This window comes from Mycteria americana, chromosome 6 (genome assembly GCF_035582795.1).
Source record: "Mycteria americana isolate JAX WOST 10 ecotype Jacksonville Zoo and Gardens chromosome 6, USCA_MyAme_1.0, whole genome shotgun sequence".
In the NCBI taxonomy this organism is placed as follows: domain Eukaryota; kingdom Metazoa; phylum Chordata; class Aves; order Ciconiiformes; family Ciconiidae; genus Mycteria; species Mycteria americana.
The window spans coordinates 41,279,720-41,301,929 of record NC_134370.1 but is presented as its reverse complement, the minus strand read 5'-3'; positions in this window follow the sequence as shown (position 1 = coordinate 41,301,929).

The window sequence follows — 22,210 nt, the reverse complement described above, 5'->3', positions numbered from 1 at the left end:
TTAAAAATAGATACTTTTAAAAAAATTACTATTTCATAACATCATAATAATAATGATTATGCCTAGTAATAGTCAATGGCACTGGAGCAGTGAAGGTACCTGGCTATGAATAAAAGCATCAGTAACTATTTAGATGAGTTCAAATCTGACATAAACAGTGGCATATTTTATCCCTAGTACATATAAAATAGTGTCATTAGGTTTAGGGTTTTTTTGTCCATACAGTTACAGCACTCTCTCCTTCCCAGGTAGACCGATACAGCTTTGAACCTTTGAAGGCAGTGAAAAAAATATACTCACAGTTCATTAAATACCAACTATGCATCTTTTGGTTCAGAATCACGTTACATCAAACCTTGCCCACTTGCAAGCATGCTTGGGTGGACATGGAGCTCAGCATCATCACACCCAGCTCCATCCTTGCAGACCTTAGCACCAGGATGGCCTTGCGGAGACACCCAGCATTCTTCGGCACTTCAGATACCTTAATAAAGTGATTATTTCAGGCTGAAAAACGTGTGATACCATTTCTTGTCGTCATTAGTACTGTGTTCTCCATCCTCTTTAGTTTTGGGCAGTTTGGTCATCTCCGTACTTGTCCATGCATTAACCAAAATTACTTTATGCTGCTTATACCTTGATTTTGTTCTCTTTCTCAGTCGGGGGGGGAGGGGGGGGGGAGGAAGGGGGGAAGAGCATTTTTAGCAGTCCTTTTTAGGCAAGAGGAGCAGCTCAGGTCAGCACTGACTGTCTGTCGCAAGGCATAAGGGACCTCCAAAGCACAGGCTGCATCTATGTCCGGTGGCCTGTGGCCATTGCCAGCAAGATGAATGCTAATACAGCACATCTCCAGAATAGTTAGTTTCATGGCTAGATTTCATAAAAGCAATGGTTTTGTGGTGTTCCCCCCTCCCCCTCCTTCCTCTTACCACATCTCAGAGACCAGTCAGGACCTCTTCCCATTTCTGCCCCATTTGACCTTTAGGGGTCTGTTCTTCAAGTAGAGCACCAAGAAATTGGATTTAGTAACATCCCTTAAAAAAAAAAACAAAACACGACAATATGACCCATGTCTGTTAAAACTTAAAAAAACATGCCTCTAAGGGAAAGATTTTCAATCTTCCCTGTCCCCATGCATCGTTCAGCCCCCCAGGACCTGAACCTGCGTTAGGGTTTTGGCAGCTTGAGAAGTCAAAATATTCATTTAGTGCCAACAGCAACTCAGAAATGTAGATAAATGTAAGATGGGTGGGAGCATCAGGATGCCTCGAGGAAGAAATAGGCAGCATCACCACAGTCACTCCTGTATTCATCTCCCCACCAGCAGATGATCCATATTTCAGAAATGCCTGAATTAACACATGCAACCTCAAAAAAAAAAAAAAAAAAAAAAGGCGTGTATGGGAAGTTGAACATATAGTAATCAGACTTGGGGACAAAATGGGATGTGGCAAGCCCTTAAGTTTGAACTGGCTGGTGTGGCCGCATCTGGATCTCATGCTTCAATCCAAAGAGAGAAGATATGGAGAAACATGTTATTTCAGCACACAACACACAATCCAGTAACACCTGTAGTAAAAGGCATCTCAGGATGTGCTTCCTCCACCTGTCTCCTCTCTAATGAAATTATTCCTCCCCAAAAAAGACAGAAAAAACCCCTTATTCTAAGCAAAGATAAAAGCTACTAGAAGAAGCAGGTTTTGGTGGACGAGGAGGTTTAGCACTTCTTGTTTACTCGCTTTTCCTGGTTTTAGGGCTGGAAGAGCTAACAATAAAGGTCTATAAAGTTAAATATTGTTATTTATAACAATTAAAAAAGGAAGCGTTGTAAAGCAGTCTCTCCTAATGACTGGTTCCTGGCAGCACAGCTTTACAGCCTTCTGCAAATATAACTGTTCCCCTTCAATTCAAATCCTATATCATGCACAGCCAGTAGAAGGATGGCTTCAGTCCCATCACCCCATGATCCCATCATCACTGCTATATGGGCAGCACAGCCTTATGCAGAGCATGAGGGTATAGCGCTTGCCCTGCCTTAAACTGAGTTTTGCCCAGGTTAGCAGAGGCATGGGAAAGGAGCTAGTGATATCCCCCTCCGAAGTTTTACTTTTGAAGGGTCTAAAGGAGGACAGAATAAAAAAAGCAGCACATAACTTGGTGGGGTCTGAGCCCCCACGGTGGTAGGAGACAGTAGTTAAGGGGTCTGCATGGGCTGGATCAGTGTCTGCAGTCCACTCCTTCACGTACTCTCCTGACAGCTATAATTGCAGTATTACAGGTTTAAAGGGTTCTATTCCCTTCAATATCCATTTATGGGCCAATTTGCTCTTAATTTGTCTAATTTTTTGGGAAGCCCTTTCTGGACTCTTAACCACTGGCTTGCTACGTACCTTGCATCTCTGCAGCACCCAGCTAAAAATAATAAAGCAACATCCCAGAACCCCATAGCCCTTCCCCAGCCCCGAGGTGACACTGGCTGTATAAACACAGATGGCTTCAATGATTTGAGGACAAAATTGAATCACTCTTCCAACTATGCTACGGTTTTCCTGAGATGATTTTTCTGTGCTGTTGATACAGATTTCAAGGAGATCCTTTCACAGAGCCATCATCAGAAAGCCCCTCTCTGCTGCACCCGGTGACAATATTGGCATAAAGGCATTAATCTTAGAAGGGAAGAAGTGGGGAGGATGGGAAGCAGTGCAGCTTTTATTGTGACTTCTGGTGAAATGAATTTTCAGGGAGGCAAATACTATTTTCTTGTAATTTTCTTCTTAAGTTCTTTCAGAAACTAGTCTCACAAGTCATAGCACAAGAAACATCCTTTTTTTTTTTTAAAAACAAAGCTTTAAAATAGATGCTCATGCTCCTCTTGCTTCCCCCGATCTTCACATCGCATTTAAAACTAAACTCCCATGCCATTAAAAATGCCTGTCTAAGGAACGAAACCCCTCTCTATGCTCATAGAGTGCAAGAAAGGGTTACAAAGTCTTTAAAACCACCCACAGGCATTAAGACAAGAAAAGTTCCTTTTTTTTAATACTCACCTCTCCTGATACACAGCAGAAAATTGCACATTTTGGCTCAGAAAGATGAAAGCCCTAAACAGAGAGAGCAGGTGAAAACCTTTATGGATGTAATGCAATACAGAAAACTTTTGGGGTTTTTTTTGTTTGTTTTCCCTTATATTTGGGGCTGGGTTTTTCCTGTGGGGAGTTAACCCACCTGCTTAAGCTGCTCTGTATCGTAAGTCTTTCAGCTGAGGGCTTGGTGAAGCAAACCTTGATCTCACTTGGGGTGCGAAGCAGAGCATCCAGGTGGCCCAGCTCCTCATCACACCTTGCAGAGCATTAAAGGTATGGTTTCCTCCATGCCCTGTGCTTCTTCAAACAAATATACTACATCCCTGCTAATCCAAACTGATGTTTATTACTACTTTTTTTCCTAATAGCTTTTTTTTTTTCTTCTCCCCCCCGCCCCCCCCAGTGCCTGACTTGTGTCCCTAATTAACACCTTAAGAGGGGGGTGAGGATAACTGAGATACTTAAGGAGGGCACTTCTGGGCAGAGCTTCTAATCTACCTCTCAGTGAGGGAGGGGGCCCATTAGCAGGTGATTTAAGTGAGTAATAAGTCCATCAGCATGCAAATGGCCAGAGCCCGATGAAAGGGTTGGCTGGGGAGAGTGAGAGGCACAGCAGGGCTACAATGGGATGTTAAGCCTCCCCCCTCTGAGCATCTGGCAGGGGTGTCCTCCACCTCTCCAAATCCCAGATCTGAATGGCTGGCTGAGTAAAGAGAAGCAGCTGTAGATGAATGGATGGATATTGTGGAGTAAGCAAAGAGTCCTTGTGCGTTTTGTATGAGAAAGTAGTGCTTTGCCAGTCTACAAGAAGCGGTTAAAGGAATCAACAAGGAGGTAGAGGAAGGTGATCCAGCTGATTGCAAAGACCTTGGTGAGGAGCCTCACCAAAGGGATGAAGCTGCTGCTGCTGGAGAAAACAAAGGTTTTCCCCTCCTTTGAAATAACTGGGGAGCAAGCCATGGGAACAAATAGTTGTTGCTTGTGGTGGAAGAAGGTGATGATATCCTAGACAGATAGGTGCTGGGACTTGCGCTTTACAGCTCTACTTACTTTTTTCTTTTTTTTTTTTTAATAATGAGTTTGTAGGTGATACAGAGTCAGGATAGGTAAATATAGGGGAAAAAAAAATCCCAGTAGCAGACTAAGAAAATATTGCAGGACAGTATGGTAATACCAAGTAACTCCAGAAGCATGTTGTATAGCAGAACTATGGAAAATAAAGGGTAAGGAGGTGAGAGCATGCTCCCATACAAGAAAAGGTTTGGCAGCTCTTCTCAGCTGGAAAAGAGGTGACTAAGGGAGGGTATGAGAGGTCTGTAAAGCTGTAAACGATGCTGAGGAGGTGACCGAGTGTTATTTTTGTTTATTACGATGCAAGGAGGAGTAGACTGTTCAGCCAGCGGGTTTAAAACAAACCCAGCACACAGCCAAGTTGTGTAACTGGTGGCCACAAAATTGAAAACTCATAAATTAAGGCACATGGGGACAAGGTGAATTTGTAGAAGATGGAGGTTCGGATGCAAATACCAGTAGAGAAAATATTTAAATGCTGATTATTGGCAGTGGGAAGGATGATACTATAAGTGTGTGGGGGGTGGGGTGGGTTTTTTCAATTATTACTTTTGTGTTTTGGTTTGGTTTTTCAGTAGGCTTCTTAAGGCCCTGCTGTTGCCTCTTGAAGAATATGATCTGGGGCTGCAAGTATGTGGGTGTCAGACCCACAGGAAAGTGTTGGTCTATTTTTATTTATTTATTTTTAGTTTTAAATTAAACCTCCTTTAAAACACATAACTGGTTCAAGATGCTGATTTTGAGAAGAATAATTGATTATGCAAGAGCTTCATCACTGGAAGTGCAACCCTGGCAAGCCAGTAGCAACTCTGAGCTCCATCTTATCCTCTGTCCTGATGTCCTTGTTGAAATGACCTCCTGAAACTTGAGGCTGACGTGAGCAGCACATCCTCCATCTGTATTTGTTGTGCCCAGTGAAGGACTTCTTATAATGGGTCAGGTTGTCTAACTGCTTTTGCCTTAATGTGGATGCACTTTAAAAAAAAAAAAAAGAAATATTTAATTTTACTGTGCACTACTTGACATTCCTGGGTTTTATGAGGTTGGCTTAAAAATAAGCCAATGCCATCATAAATCACTAATGAACAGAAGGCCAAAGTGTGGGAGAACATGTTCCAAAATCGCTTCACTTGCTCTTTTTTTTTAATCCTGACAGCCAATTCACCAAAGATGAAAGTATTTCTATACAGTTTTCATCTTGCACCTTAACATTAGTTCTCTATTTTTCTGTTGATCCACAGGGGTTTTGTAGCTTTATAGCCAGTCTCGTGGTGTACAGGTAGCACTTCAAAATGACAACTTCACAACTTGGTAAGAAGTCACACAAGGAACAGTAAATCAAAACTATAAATTAATTTAATAATCTAATTTATTTTAGCTTGCACATTCGAGGACCATCTCTCCATTGATGTGTAGCAGAGTGAGAATGGAGGATATAAAAGGTCCTGCCATGGTCCATTTTTCAGAAGTGCGGAGAGCCTCCCTTGACTCTTTCTCTAATGAAAAGCAGGGGGTTTTGCACCCACTGCCAAGCTGAGGTAATCTCGTTTCTGGGAGGAGCTTGGGGAGGTTCATGCAAATGACAGCTCTTCCTCAGCTTGTGAGAGCAGGCAGTGGTCCATAGGGTGTGGGTTGGGAAGTAGAGAAGTGAAATGCTAATTGAGCTGATTTCCATCACAAATGTCAGCCGGGGGAGGGGGGTGTGGGTGTGTTTGGGGGGTGAGTGGGTGGCTCTGTTCTGCTTTTCCCTCTTTAACTTGTATATGAGCAAGTCGTTGCTGGCTTTAGGTGGTCCCAAGCTGCCCATCCTCCCAAAGGACTGGCCTGCGCTGATCCTTCCATATCACGGTGGCTTTGCTGTCCCAGACGTCTCACGTTAGCGAGGCTTTAGCTGCCTTAGCCAGGAGGAATGCCTGACCATAAATGATCATCCAAGAAATGTAATTTCTTTTGGCTGCAGCCCAGCCTGTATAGGGGGCTGAGTGATGTCCGCGATAGCAATGAGCCCAGATCTTTCCCCTATTTGGAGACTTGTTTCTTGCATACCACAACCCATGGGCTTCACTCAGAAAAGAGGTAAGGGAAGAGCCTGGAGCTGTTTTCAGATGGTACTTTATTCCACTCCCATCCACAGGGACCACTTAATCTCATGGGCTCTTGAGCTTTCAGCCTAAACCACAAATCCTTTGTGCAGAAATCTGCTTCTACGTGTAGCTTTTCAATTTTTTAAGACTGTCAGGGTTATGGGGTGTGCACTACTTTTACTCAGGCATCTTTGCTGAGGAAACAGCCCAACCTCTCTGTCCCCAGGCTGGTTGGGGCCAACACCTTCATTCACAGGCAAAGTTCCTACTCAAACTCAGTGTTGCCCCAGAGCATTTATGTGAATTTTAGAGAAGGCTTATTCATGCAAGATGGTGTCTTGGCTTCCTCTTGTCAAGACAAGGCACGGTTATGAGCAGTATTGAAGTATTTTGTCCCTTCATGTGCTGGGGAGAGCTTCCAGCTCCTCCTTGGCAAGGAGTCCATTTGGAGGCAGATGGGGACTTTCTAGTCCACAAAACCTGGCAATGTGCCAGTGATCTACTCTACTTCCATAGAGTGATAAAGGGCTAATCCCATTCCTAAGCTGGATGCCCTTTGCCTGAGCAGTCTAATATCATTTCCATCAGAAAGCCAGCAGCGCTTGTTGGTAGCAGCTGCTGTCAGCCTATTTGTCTGATCAACTAGAAAGCAGTAGGAATGCAAAAGGGAAGCCTTTGTGACCCAAATTATTCATGTGTTTTAATCCTTGTTGTAGGATTTTATATTCTTCCGGGAGCTCAGAAGCTGAGGACAGCACAAGTTCAATGTCATTGAAAGCTGCCAGCAGCTGCAATGGTCCTACCACACTAAGTGGAGGCACTGGCAAGGAGAGGTGTGACGGGTTCCTGGAGAAACCAACTTAGTATTTCCCAGGTTATATTTTGATGCCACTGCAAGCCAGAGTGATCAGCAGGGAGGGGAAAATCCTTCCTTTGGTTCATGTCACGTGCATTGAAAATTTCTAAATATGAGGGTTTTCCAGAGCTGTAAATAACATATTTATTTTGGTTTAGATATCATGTTCTTAAAAAATATAATTTAATTGTTGGTCAAAGTATTGTATTGGGAAAAGAGGCCTTCAGCTTCCATCTGACCTGTAAAGCTTGTTTGGATCCCTTTTAAAGCCCATCAAGGGTTTTTTTGACAACTTGGGACAAGGAATCATCATGGCACACAATTCTGGTAGGATCCTTATTATCCAGCAAAATATCCTGTTGCTGTCTCTGGACTTACTTGTATCACGTGGATTATAAATGCCCATTGCATTTATAGTGGAGTCTTCATGGTACCATAGCATTTTAAAATGCCACAACAGCAACCAGCTGGACAGAAGAATATTAGTTTTCTCTCTTGCAGATCTTCCAGGTTTCATTACTCTTTAAAAGTTTACTGACATGTTGAATATTGAGTTGCGTGCTATCCTGTAGGTTGCTGTTTGACCTTTTTGTTATTTAAGTTCATAGAGTAATTGTCAGCAAACTAGTGGTAAATGCTTCTAACAATCACAGAATCGTATAGGCTGAAAAAGACCTTTAAGATCATCGAGTCCAACCGTAAACCTAACACTACCAAGACCACCACTATACCATGTCCCTAAGCACCTCATCCAAACGTCTTTTAAATACCTCCAGGGATGGTGACTCAACCACCTCCCTGGGCAGCCTGTTCCAATGCTTGATAACCCTTTCAGTGAAGAAAAATTTCCTAATATCCAGGCTAAACCTCTCCAGGCGCAACTTGAGGCCATTTCCTCTTGTCCTATCACTTGTTACCTGGGAGAAGAGACCAACACCCACCTCTCTACAACCTCCTTTCAGGTAGTTGTAGAGAGCAATAAGGTCTCCCCTGAGTCTCCTTCTCTCCAGGCTAAACAACCCCACTTCCCTCAGCCGCTCCTCATAAGACTTCTGCTCCAGACCCTTCACCAGCTTCGTTGAGGTGCTGGAGTGTGCCTAGAGAAGAGCAATGTCTTTCTTGTAGTGAGGGGCCCAAAACTGAACACAGTATTTGAGGTGCGGCCTCACTAGTGCCGAGTACAGGGCGAACACTTGGAAGCTGTGTAGCACTTGATTTTCCAGGTATTAGCTACAGCCCTTGTGTCTACATTTTTCCCATACTCATCTGCTGCTTAACAGATCATCTGTCCACATTCCTGAAGTTTGGTTCTGGGTTTGGGAAAAGGCCAGGTTCTTCCCCATGAAGTTTCTGATGTTGCACAGGGTCCTTTTAGCATGTCCTATGGGTGGTGCTGTGTCCTGTGAGCTCATGACATCCTGCTTACTGCATTGATGTGAATGTGGCTGTGCAACCCAAACATCATCCTTAGACTGGGGAAACCAGCTTCAAGAAGTGTTTAAACACCCCCTGGAGATGGGAACAGACCTGATGTCATGTACCTGATGGCATTTTTCAGCTTTTGTTTTTAGGCAACTCTTCATTGTGTCAGAAATGCAACGGCCTGGAAAGCCAGACCCTTCTTATTTGGGCCTCTTGATCCTTTCTTAGATCTGACTCTGTCTTGAGCTGTGGATGTAATTTAAATAAATAATCAGTAAAGCAAGAGCCTTTCAAAGCTGGAGTTTTCTTTGTTGTCATAATACCTTAGTCCTGAACACTTCTTACTAGTAAGTAGCCTACTGCTATTAAAAACCTTCACTGTCATTAGAATTTGAAGACCATTGCCTGCATCTGCCTGTTACAAAGATAAATGTATTCTACAGGAGTGTTTGGGTAACTCAACAACCTCAGTTTCTTAGTTTATCCCTTAAATATTGTTGAGCCTCAGAACATCAGTTTGCATATATTTTGGTTTTTATTTTCTCCTTGTCAACATTGGTTTAATAACTTTCAAATGGACTCCATCTGAGGATTTCACATCTATCACTGTGAAACAAGATAAGGAGCAAGGGCATGTGCTTCTTGATTTAGGATGAAGTTCTGAGGCTTCTCTTTCTAGGCCTGTATTTTAGGAATGGTGCTGCTGGGGTTTTTTTAGTACTGGCGTTATATTTTGCAGAAGCACTGAGATGTGATAAATCAGTGTGGGAATTTTTTGAATAAAATTTATGGCTTCTCACTGAAACAAACTCAAACCCCTTTTGTGGTTAGAAAGAGGAATGTATGCAAAATTCCTGAAAAAACCCACTATTTTCTTCCCAATGTCACTTGGCATGCATGCAAGCTATTCAACAGGCATATATAAAATAGAGATGAATAAGAAAAATCAGATGTTACTAAGGACAAGTATAACACTGGATTCTGCTGGGGTTTTGTTTTTCTTTACTTCCTTCGGGTGTTTTAAGGAAACAAGCCAATTAGGTCATGACAAACAGTCACGGTACACACAGAGCTTTTTAAGGCACAAATCAGCCTCCCTATCTCCCTTCTTATCGTTTAGCTATCACTAAAGCTAAGATGACTGATGCAGTATTTTGGCAGAGCCAAAGCTTCTGTTGCAACCTCTGGCTGAAAAAACTGCTTAAAGCTCTTAAGCTCTCCCTCCCTCATAATTCAGGCTGTGTGTCACATTGTGAATCTGCTCATCTCCACTCTGGCTCCCAACATGTGTCCCACATGGTCAGGTCCTTATCCCCTGCTCTTCAACTCTTACAGTGCCAACCCTGATGGTCTCATTTGCAACCCAACATCAGCTATTGTGTGGCTGTCCACCCTCTGAGTTACTGCTGACTTATCTCGACCCTCTTATGTCCACTTGACAAGTTGCTGGAAAGGTCCTTTTCTTCTCCTGTTTTTGATGGGATCTGGTTCCCTTTTCCTGCTTTCTCTTTCCACCCCTTCCTGGCCCTTTACTCATCCATCAAACATAGACAAAAACGTCGACTTTCAAGACATCCAACCTGATGTTGACATTGTCCCATCCCAGTCTCACTGGTCCTCTGACCATTTAGAGCCCAGACATTGAAAACTTCCAGCAAATAACCATTTTCTATGCCTCCCCTTGCTGGAAGCTACCCAGAAACTCCAACACAATCACTTTGCTGTTGCCCTTCAAATCACTTCTTAAATATCCAAGAGCATACCCAAAATACCGCCAAACTCCCCTGGGAAAGGGGAGGCTGCTCAGGACTGACTTATGACACCTTCTTCAGCTTTTCACCTTCTAAGTTATAAGTGTGTCAGCCCATCTATTAGCTCCAGCACAACCAGAGTCTCTTGTCACTGCTCTGATGTACTTAGAAGAGGTTTGGGAAATGATGATAATAGATGACAATAAATGACAATAAAAGAACAGGGAAAATGCACTTTGCATTAAAGCACATGCATGCATGTATTGCAGGCAGAGTCTTGAAGCCAAAAGGATGCATGCCCAATGGGAGATAGCATACAAGAGAGACAGAGCAGTCTAGACCTAAAGTGTACCACCCAAAAAACAGCTCTGCCTGCTGGATTTTATTTTTCTCACTGAGGTACACGTTGCTCTTAAATAAACATGATTATACCCTACGTGGAGCTGCAGCTCGGTCCAAACACTAAAAATAGCAGGCAGAAAGTAGAGACTTCAATTAGATGCATACTGCTCAACAATTTAACTTCTAATTGGCTTGTGGTTATTCCCCAACTAGGAACCAACCCTGTTGTGTTTAGAGGATTGACAGTCTAGCAAAACAGGGACTCAAAATGAATTTTTTTTAAAGCGAAATAACGAAAAAAAGAGACCTGTGTGTTGCATGTTGAGGAACTCGCATGTTTGTGTGCCACTTACCTTTAGCTTAGAACTATTCTGTGGCCAGTCTCACCATCATGGGTTTGACAGTTAGGTGAAACTCCGCATCCTCTCCTCAACTCCGTTTCTGTGGCCCCACAAAGTTTTTCTAATCTAATTTGGGTTAGATTTAGTTCCTGATTCAGCTTGTGGTGGCGTACTGCAAGACCAGTGGTTGGAGGCATCCCAAGAGCATCTTGATTTCTGCCTTCCGCCACTGCAGTCCAAAATCTATTTTCCTTTCAGCTAGCAACAGCAGAGCCTCTATCATCTTCACTCCCTTAACTTTTATCAATACAATTCTTCTTGTTGACTCAGCCTGGAAGCAGTAGAGCTCAGTGTGTGGTTGCCATGGCATCAAGAAGTGATGCTTGTGCATAGCAAAACTCATGCCGTGTTTCAGCTGGTTGCACACACACACACACACACGTAACACGAAGTGACCTTCAGCATCACAGGAGTCATTTGTCAGATGCTGGCATGACCTGTTATTCCTCAAAGCACATCCAGCTGGGTGCAGAATGGGAGGAGGATGACAACAGGGCTCAATTTTTTGGCAGAATGGCAAAACCATGCCACTGCTCACACCCCACTTTAGCTGAGCTCCGAATCCAGTTCTGCCCTGGCTTATGGTGGCTTCAGCAGACAAAGCTTTTCCAAGGCTCTGGTGGGATTGAGAGGTGGATTTCAAGGATACACCAGCAAAAATTTATAGAGCTGCCCATGTGCCCAGCAAGAATACAGGAGCTTTGCCTCTGCCTGCAACCTCTGCCCTACAAAGGGGCATCACCCCTTTTTTCCCAGGACACAGGAATAGTCCTTTCCTGCCCTTATTTCCAAGCCACCTTTTCCCCCAACTCAACACCCATGGAAAATTTGTCTACTATAGTCCCATGATCACCAAGCCGTGGTCTTGTCCATGTGACTATGACTTAACTGGAGGAAAGCCTGACAATTTAGGGGGAAAAAAATCTGTAAGTAAAAGTAGCACATGCATTACGATATACTCTATACATGGTTGGAAGGTAAATTCTGGGTGTCTTTCCAGAGTGCTGCACCTCAGGGGATGTCTAAGAAAGCATTTACACCATCGTGCTGGGGAAGAGAGCACACAAATAGCACTGTGTTTGGCCTGGTTAGGATGAAATGAAATTCAGCCCTTCTGCCCAAAACCATGGCCCGGCAGCCAGTCCTATCTCATGTGAGTAGGTTTCACTCCAGCAAGAAGCATCCCAGAAACCACCATGGCCTGAATGGTTTCAATTTTGCATTATTCAGTGGAGTTCAGTCCTATAATTATGTGACTCCTTGCCAGCAATGTCCACTTACCCAAGGATCTCGCATAGGGCAGGATAACAATGACAATGATGGGGGTTTTTGGCCATATTCTTACACTGAAAGTGAAACTATGCCCTGTGTCACAGTGGTTGATCAAAAGAAAAGGCAAGTGCCTAGCTGCCCTTGAACTGCTCATGAATTAAGTAGTAATGAAGCTATTGTAAGAAGAAAAGTACAGCTTTGGGACAATAATCATGTGTAATACAGCTAACACCACGGGGCAGCTCTGAGTAAAGAGCTGAAGGACAGTAAGTGATTCAAGTCAGTGTTTGATTCCCCATAAAAAACTATTTTTCTAACATAGGACTTAGCTTTTTTACTCATAGGCTTGATATCTCTTAATTTACTGCATCAGATGTTTCACCACAGTTAATTAAAAAAAAAATTAATACCCCAAAATTATAAGGGTTTTTTTGTGAAATAGGGTTTATTACACTCTACAGGCAGTGAACAGAATTAAAGCATAGAATTGAAATAATGATTACATTAAGTATGGCTTGATGATTAGCCAAGGGATGCTTTTAGTCCTAAAAGGAGAGACTGCAACATCATCACGCAGCGGTGACACTCCTGCTGTGTGGCCGACACCCAGGGATGCTCTAATTTGAAATTGCTTTCATGCCAATTGTCGCATGTGGGCTTGTTGGTTTTTCTTTAACTCGTGTAATTTCAAAAAAGAAAAGTGAATAAGAGGAAAGCTGCATGAGGCTCCATTCTCCAACTGGGTACGGCGTCTGCGTGAGCTGTATTGCCACATACTCAGTCGTGGTACAACTCTATTAACAGTGGTTGTGCTGTGGTGTTATGGCAGCACAAGGTCCAAAGCTGTCTCACTGCACAAACTCATCCCTGCATCACCATGTTTGTTGGCAAGTGTCTCTAGGCAAGCTGGAAAAAACCCAAAAATTATTTCATTGCACACAATGGGGCCAAGATTAATGCCCAGAATTGTAGGTGAACATGCATTAATTTTTTTTTTAGGGCCAAAATCTTGGAAAGCAAGGCTTTGGTTTCTTCTAATATGGATTGTTTGCCAGAGTGCCTCCAGGTCTGGTATCCAGAGGTATGGACTGGAGAGCCTGCATCCCACTCCTGGCCACCACCACAAGCCCATCATCCTCTTGGGCTTTCAAGCAGCAGCAGGGCTGGTGGTCCCAGTTCACACTTCATCATCCCACTCTCTTACAGACTTTCCAGCCTAAAAAAAACAGACGTCTGCTGCTAAAAGCCTACCGCATTAACTCTGACAAATGTAAAAGTAGCTAAATAACAGGAACAGGAAATAACTACCCAAGGTTTGCCAGACGCCAGCCAAACTCTAACCCGCTCGAATAATTTTCGAGCCCAATTTACTAAAAACTGTGATCTGGAGTTAAACATAGCAAGATGCAAATAACACAGGGCAAGAGCTGGCTTGGGTTGGATCCTTGCTTTGGTTTGCAGACCTTGGAATAACTCTCTCTGTTTATTTGGTGCTGGGAAGTGCAGAGGGACTTCTGGGGGTTGTGGATGCTCAGCACCTCCCAGGAATTGCTCCACATTTTGCAGTATCAGGCTCTTGATAGTAGGTTACCAGTTCTGCAGGGCGCACACAGTATACTTAGGAAAGCATTGAAATGAGAGACTGCAGATGAACAGATTTCACCCGGGATCCTTTCATTAAAACCTGGATGGACACGCACGCAAACTGAATCCCATTGACTGTGGAGCACAAGGCAGCTGTTTCCAAACCCTGTTATTGGGGATCCCAGTGTGGAAACACTTGGCCACCACGCTGAAATGCCATCACCATTTCAGTCCAGTGCGGATGGTCCTCAGTCAAGGCCGGTAGCACGAAGTGCCCAAAAACGCACCCTGTGTTGACACCTTGCCCTTTGCTAGGTGAGGTGGGAGGTGCAAAGAGGAGCTACAGGACACCTGGGCTTCCTGTAATGAAATGTTTGGGGTTTTGACCATGAAATGCTCTGGATTTAGGCTTATTGCATTTTTGTCTTCCCAAATACAAAGAGTACAAGCTGCCTTTCAGCTGCACCACTACCTGGTACAGTTAATTTTTCTTCAAGAGAAACCATGCAAGCTCATTTCAGTTTGGGCCCCATGGAGGTGGGGAAAGGGAAGGCCATGTCCAAAGCAGGGTTTGGGGTATCTGGCCATGCACATGGATCTGTGGTATTCATGTACTTTCCAAATTAGGGATAGGGGAGAAAGGATTTTTAAAGATTATATATAAGAAGAGTGTGCTAGTAGGGCATGGGCATCCCAAGTGTCCTTGGGCAGCTAACCCTATGGCTTTTATCAAATTCCCATCTCAAAATGCTGGGTTCACTGGTATTGAACAGTGAAAGCTGGATGTTGCCTCAGGTACAGAAAAATCCAGGAACTGCTGCCTCAGAAATACAAATTGAATTTCTGGGGCCAAGAAGGTGTTAAACCCTCAGATCAGTCCAAAGTTCCCATTACTTATAGTTAGGAACTTAAATGTCACACCACAAGCACCAAAAGCCTCACTCGCCACAAGATGCCCAGTTTTGCTGGACCATGGTGCTGTCTCTGGTGTCATCAGTCAAGGTTATACCAGTCACCACCACCACGAGTCTGGTTTCTTCCATACAAGACAAATCTAACTGGGCAAGTCAGACTGTCACAAACATGTGATGCTTCCAAAATCGAAAGGGTTTGAACCAAATAATTTTCTTTCAGCTGTACCAAGGCAAGCCAGTGACTTGATGGTTGAGAAATATATTTATAAATGCTGGGGATGGTTCACTGGGAGGACTGTGACTGCCAGCAGCTGCTGGGATGCAGTGCTCAGGGCTCTACAGCATCTTGTGAAAGGCACAGTTTGTTCATTAGACTCTTTTATTTACTTGTTTATTTATTACGAAAGAGTCTTGTGGGTATTTTTTATTTGGGCTGAGACATCACTACCCTCTTATATTTCAGGTGGTGGCTTTTTTTCAGACTATTCCAGGATTTTTACAGTGACCTGACAGCCAGCAAAATATATTTGGTTGGTCGGGTTTTTTTTTTTGTTCTTAGCCATAAATATCCTCTCTACACGGTTCGTGATATACTGGAGCTTCACACCCAAATTCTGTGTGAGCTGTCAAACTCATTTATAAATTTGTCACCAATTTATAAAATGGTGACAAAATTAAAACAGCAGAAATAATTTGGAAATGGTGGGGCACAGCAGAGCGGGTGGTATGGCTGGCTGAAGGGTGCTGGCAGATGCTGCGGGTGCTGAATGCTGCTGGAGGGGTCAGAAAATGATGGACAATTTCGAGGAAGGCAACATAGAAAGCCAATCCTGGGCTATTAAATTTGCATTACAGCTGCTGCAATTTATTTGTTCCCAGTGCTGTCAGTAATATGTTGTATGCACCTGGAAATATGCTGTATAGAACACCTAAAGATGAAAAAAAAACCCAAACCATGCAATCTGACTGCTATAATGTAGGCATACACCAGTGACCAGCAAAAAGTTATATTACAGTAAATTAATGTGTAGCTTGGCAGCCGAGGAGTAATCCCTTCGAGTGTCAGATCAAGTGGATCGGAACGGTGCCAGGTGCTGTGTATATAAATAAAGTGATGATGTTAATAGTAAACAGTTCTGCTGCTCTTTTAAAAGACATATTTCTTCGACACATGCAGAAAGTTAAAGTTACAACTCTGTGAAATTTCAGTTTGCTCCCTCATCTGTTCATCATTTAGTCTTTGGATGCTTGTGCTAAGAATTTAGGCTTTCAGAATAATGTTTATGGTAGGTGGTCCCTTCAAAGCTGGTTTCTTTCACTGAAATGTTTGGATTTGCTGTGTGAGACTCATGCAAACTTTTCCTTTAACTATATCCAACACTGTGATGAACCAGTACAAGAAAAACTACTCTTGCAGTATTTCCCCTTTCAATACAGTCAGATACTTTGAAGTGTAATTTTTCATTGAATTTCTGGGCCAGAGAACTTGTTTGGGTTCCCCCCCCCCATCCTTCATTTCTAAGTGAAAAAGAAAATGTTTATATGCATGACGGTACTCTCTATATATCAATGTATAATCTAAATATAGATGTATATCATTGCTTTTATACACATACATGCACACACATTTAACATAACGATAACTGCCCTTTGTGGTTGCTCTGGCCATGGCTCTCCCAGCCATAAAGTAAATACACTTTCTGCTTTAGAATTTTTTTTTTTTCAAAAGAGATTTGATTTACAATTAATATGGCAAGGACATGGGATATCAACACAAAAATTGAAATGCTTTCCCCCTGTGTGTTCACTTAAAGAAGGTAGCATCCCATTCTGCTTAATAATCCGCGGGAACACTTACCACCAGGATATTTTTCTACTGCATAAAAGAAAAAAAGGCTGCAAACCAAGAATTTAATCTTTCTCTATAAAGATTAATATCATAAATCAGCACAGCCATTGGGGCATGTTACAGGTGTCCTGTTTCACATGGAGCAGATGCTGTACATGAAGTATAGCTGAGTGCAGGCTGTGTGTACACTTGCTGTGGAAGTGATGCGCATAAGCACAAAAAATTTTAAAAATTCAGTAAATCAGCATGAGGATCCTTTTTCCTACAGTAAAATAAAAAGAAAAAGAAAGCAGGTTTGTTTGCATTAATGTTACACTGCTCTCTTGACAATAAATGCTCCCTCACAAGTAAAATACTCTCCCCCAGACACATGTGGGGACTGCTGCATTTATTTAGCTTTTTAAAATGCTAAATATCAATGAGACTTCAGGCAGCAAATGCTCAAACGGACGCTAAAAAAATCCCAGGATATTTGCCAGTGGCCTCAACTCAGCTGTCATCCTTTTCACATGGGCTATTGCAACCTGTGCTTCACTCAGGTGCAGGGATGGTATTGACCTGCCCACGCGGAGCTGGAAAACCCAGGGGGGCAAAACAGGTGGAGGAGGGTGAGGACTGAATCACTGGGAAAGCTGGGCAGCAAGTGTGCAAGGGGAAAACCTGGCTTAAAAAAAACAATGAGGTTTGGGTTTCTGTTGAGACGCATCGCTCTCAAAGCAATAATGCATCCCTGTAGAGCAGCACCAGCTCTTTAACTAAGAAGCAATGGATATTATAGGCAAAGTATTTTTTTCTACTGATTTTAAAAAAATTGTTTTCTATTAATTTTTAATTTTTTAATATTGATTTAAAAATTTTTTTAATATTGATTTTTCTTCTTTATCTTTGCTTAAAAAACCCAACCAAGCAGCCCGTTTCCATTGGGTGGGCATGCTCCCTGCAGCACTGCACTGCCAATGCAGCATCCTCATCTGGGTGGCAGCTCCTCGCGGCAGCCCTGCGCTGCCTGACTTGCCATCCTTGAAAGGCGCTGGCGGGAGAGCTCCGACTTCCTCTAAAAGCCTTTGTGCACTCCGGCGAGCCCATAAATCAGCCTGCTCACGCTGTGCGACCTTCTGACATGACCAGCAGACAGGAAGATGGGGAGTGCGAACGATAGCGCCGCTCAGCAGGTGACCGCCAACGATTGAGCTATAATTTAAGCACCCGATAAAAAAAACTACACATCACGATGTTGCACGCGGAAAATGAGACGCTGCCCTTTGCAGCGTCCTTGCTGAGGAGGTAAGAAGGCATGGGGGATTATAATTTTTTTATTATAAAGCTTTTAATTAGACGTAAGACCCTATGCACCGCTCCCAGCAGTGTGAGACCAGATTTAATTCATGTTGGTTTTCTTGCCCTCCAGCTGGCAGCGGATGGGGAATTCATTGAGAGTGACACCCAAAGACTTGCAAAGCTAAGAGCAACACTGCGTTGTTTTGCTACTCCAAATATTTGAAATTTTACCTCTTTTCCTTTTAAAACCATATTGCTTTCACCCCCCGGTGCAGCCTGCTCCATCTCTCCTCCTGGGCACCAAGGCTCACATGCTTTTTCTCAGCAGTTTTGGGCTGGAAGGAAGGCAGAAGAAGAAGAAAAAATTAATAAATTCTTCCTTAAAGAACCATTACTTATGGAGAAACTGCTCTACATCTTGCAGCATCCCAGTGGGATTGCCTTCAGCTGAACCACATGCCGAAATTACAGTGTTCAAATTGTTCAGAAAAGCAATAGAAAAACAAACCTCAGTTTCTCTTGGTGGCTCTGTTTACACTTTGGCTCTACTTCCACTGGGCAACCATGGGTAAAAAAGAAAACTTTTTTTCTCAAATGGGAAAAAGTCCTGTATTTAAAACCAGTATTACCCTGTCTATCCATGGGCAGTCACTGCTGGTAGCTCAGGTGCCTGGGTGAACGTGCATCAGCTCCTGCTTCCAGAAAAACCCCTGTGGGACGATTAATTTTATCTGTTGGAAATGGCTTATCAAGGCCAGGCATCTGCCTCTGAGTTTTCCCAGTAAATCCATGTCTGGGTTTGGCCCATACCATTGGCAGCACCCGTATCCCAAAAGGAGCAAGCCCATACCATTGGCAGCATCCTTATCCCATAAGGAGCAGGATCTGAGCAGTGTGGGACCTTCCTTGCCTTGGGTACAGGGAATATGCACCCTCGGGGGGTGGATGTCCCCCATAGCCAGGTGCCAGTCACACTTGTCCCCATACCAGTGCCTGTTGCTTACCTTTCCCGCTCAGATGTTAAAGGGATAATGTTAGCCAAGTGCTTTGAAGATGAAGAAGACAGACTAGGCAAACACGGGCAGATAAACAGAGCGCTTCATCTTCTGAGTGGCACTGGGTGAAGACTGCTTCCAATTATTTTTCGCAGTGTCTCCATGTACTGGAGAAGACACAGGGCACAGCTGAGCTCTCCTTCCCCCCGCAACCCAAAACATACCATTTGATCTGTCCCTGCAGGATGCTGCTGCGAAGCACACACTGATGTATCGCCTGAGCTGCCGGTTAATTCAACAGCCATTAACCTAAGTAAAACTATAACCCGCTGAGTAAACATTTCCCCATTGTTTCTAGAGATTACTGTGCTGGGAAGTCATTAATAACCTGGAAGTACATTCAATTTATCTTTGTTTACTAGCTGCTTTTGTCAGACACAAGGATCGTCCTCCCTCTATTGAAGTATCACACTATGACATTAGCCCTGACTACAGCCTCTGTAAAGTCAACAATCTGATATGGTCATTAATCTCACACTTCAAAAGGGGAGGCAGGAGATCGAGGAGGAAGATCTCACATCTGCTCTTCCACTTGCCGATTGCCATGGCCTGACTTCAGATAATGGCTTGGTCTAGCATCCTCCTTGTCTGCTAGACCCCGCTAGGAGCCCCAGATTTTCACTTCCAGCCAAAAGGGTCCAGCAGATACAACGCAGGACCTGCAGGAGACCTGAGGAACAGGAGCTGGAGATGTTCCACATAACCTGCATAGCACCTCAAATAACTACTTTTAGGTGACCGAATCCCATCCCTAGTCTCTAAGTGTAAAGCTGGATAGGTACTCCCATGGATACATCCAGCTCATTTTTGAGCTAAAGCCAATGCATCTTGCTCCAAATTCCAGTTTGGTGCAATGGGCCCTGGTTGGTCCGGAGCCCACCACTGTGTCTGCAGCTTCAGAGGAAGCTACGGCTCACTGCAGACCTCCTAGGAGCTGGGGGCAAGGGAGGACCTCAGTGGTGAAGGTCCAGCATCGCAAAGGCTAATGATGAGCATCGCCTCCTCCAACTTAGTATGGAGCCATTTCTTCATCCATTATCCACCTTTTTGAACAAAACAGAGTTAGAAAATCCACTGGACTTGCTGTAGGAAGTTTGGCATGTTTGGCATGGGTCAATGAAATGCTTAACCCCCTTATTATTCTGGAAGGGCAGACTTAAAACACTGTTAAAATAATACATTCTTCACTAATAGCAATTTTTTTAATGTGCTTTCACTACTGCTAATGCTGCCACACGTCCAGACAGCAGTTATTGTAACGAATGGAGCAGGAGAAGCCCACGTCTAAAGTATCCTCTGTGGATAAAGGAGTGGCACATTCAAGCCATCACAGCCAAACCAAACCTAGCATCATTTTTTTCTGGCAGTGTTTGCTAAATGTGCTACAAGCATTTGCTTTCTAAATAATTTCTTTCTTACCCAAGGAATTGGCTCATAGCACAAACCACAGATGATAAAGCTTTGCCCTCTGTGTACAGAAACCACCCTTCACCTGTCCTGCAAAAGTCACTAGCAGCTCTTTTATGGGTAGGAGGAGTTATTTAATAGCATAAAAGAGAAACTTCATTAAAAATCAAAACTTCATTAAACTTCATTAAAACTTCAAGAAACTTGATTTAAATCCTGGTTTCACCAGGATATTATTTTTTCTTATCTTTGTAAAAAGGAAGATGCCAACTCTCTTCTTTGAAAGTATGACATATATGACCTACAGGAACACTTCTTCTCTCTTTTATTTTCATTTTAAAGAGAGGATTTTTTAATTTTATGCTACCCAGCCCTCCAGGAGCTGTGATGTGTGGCTGAGTGGGTGGGGGGGGAGATCTGTCCTCCTCCCTCTCCTCTGGCTCATGCTCTTGCCCAGCTGGCTGGATGCTCTCCTGATGTTGGCAATTAGGTCCAAACCCCTCCAGGCAAGGAGGAACTTCAATGTGCATCTCCCACATCCTAAACGGATGCTTTAATCACTCAGATATTGCATAAGGAGAGGGAGGAGGGTGCTTTTGGGAAGAAAGGACCTTTTTTTGTTTCTTGAAAAAAGGTATTAGGGCACAACCCAGCAGCAGTTTCAAGACCTCCTGAGACCTCCAGAGTGATGAACCCTGCCTGAAAAGACATACTGATTTCTTTAAGCCTTAACTATACTTATCTTTTCACCATTTTCTACTAGCTGGCTTACATGAGCCTTCATCTGCTCCTCTCCAGATGCCCCTGTTTCGGATCTGGTTGCCTGCTGAGGTGGCAGGTTGAGGGAGATCCAACTCATCTAACACGTTCATCATAATATCAATTTTTTTGTTTGTTTTAAGCACTCTGACACTCTTTGAATGATGAGCACCTGTATATAAAACACGTTACATACTATGCATGACAAACACTGGGAGCTGCAGCATGGCTGATGCCAGTACTCACTTTTACCGCACACTTTATATATATACTAAAGATGTTGTATATAAAGTAGTATTTATCTATAGCTATTGCTCATGCAGATGCATGGTGCTCCATACCATGTCAAAGGAGAAATTAAAATAGTCTTTTGATGAAAAAGATATTATTTTCTTTTGTAAGACGCTCTGTGTGTGTGCATTGCACTTTTCAGACCTGTCCACAAAGGACTCTGTATTCACAGCACTTGTTCTGGGCTTGGTCTGTCATACAGGAACAAGACCAGTCAATGGCTTTGCAGGGCATTTTCAGGAAAGACCAAGCAGTATCCCTTCTGTCATGTTACATAATATGGTTTAGTATCAAGTATCCTTTAAAACTGTGATTGCACACAATGCAATATATTTGTAATCACAAGCCTTGAGAGGATTTTACTGCTTTCCTTTTAAGCTTCTGTGGGCAATGAAAAAAAATTAATTGCTGTATATCATCTCCATCCTGTAAGAGAAAAGGTTTCCTCTCCCAGCCCTCTCCCAGATTATTTCTTTGGGGAAATGACCACGGACAGGCACCCAGACCTTCACAGGAGTGCAATTTAACCATTTGCTCTGTAACTGGTGGAAAATGTGCGTGGGCTGGACAGGGCTCCGTGTCTAAACCCTACCAGTAGGTAACAGCAGAAAGAAAGGAAAGAGAAATCTTTGATCTCGGTGAGGTGCTAATTTGTAAGATTTGGGCGTTGTTAGGGCCTTAGGAAGTGAGGGCCAGCACATACACCAGGGTGCTTATCTGGCAGGGGATTAATGACACATTACTATCTCCACACTCAGACATTTACCCAAACGTTTGAAGACAAACCTATG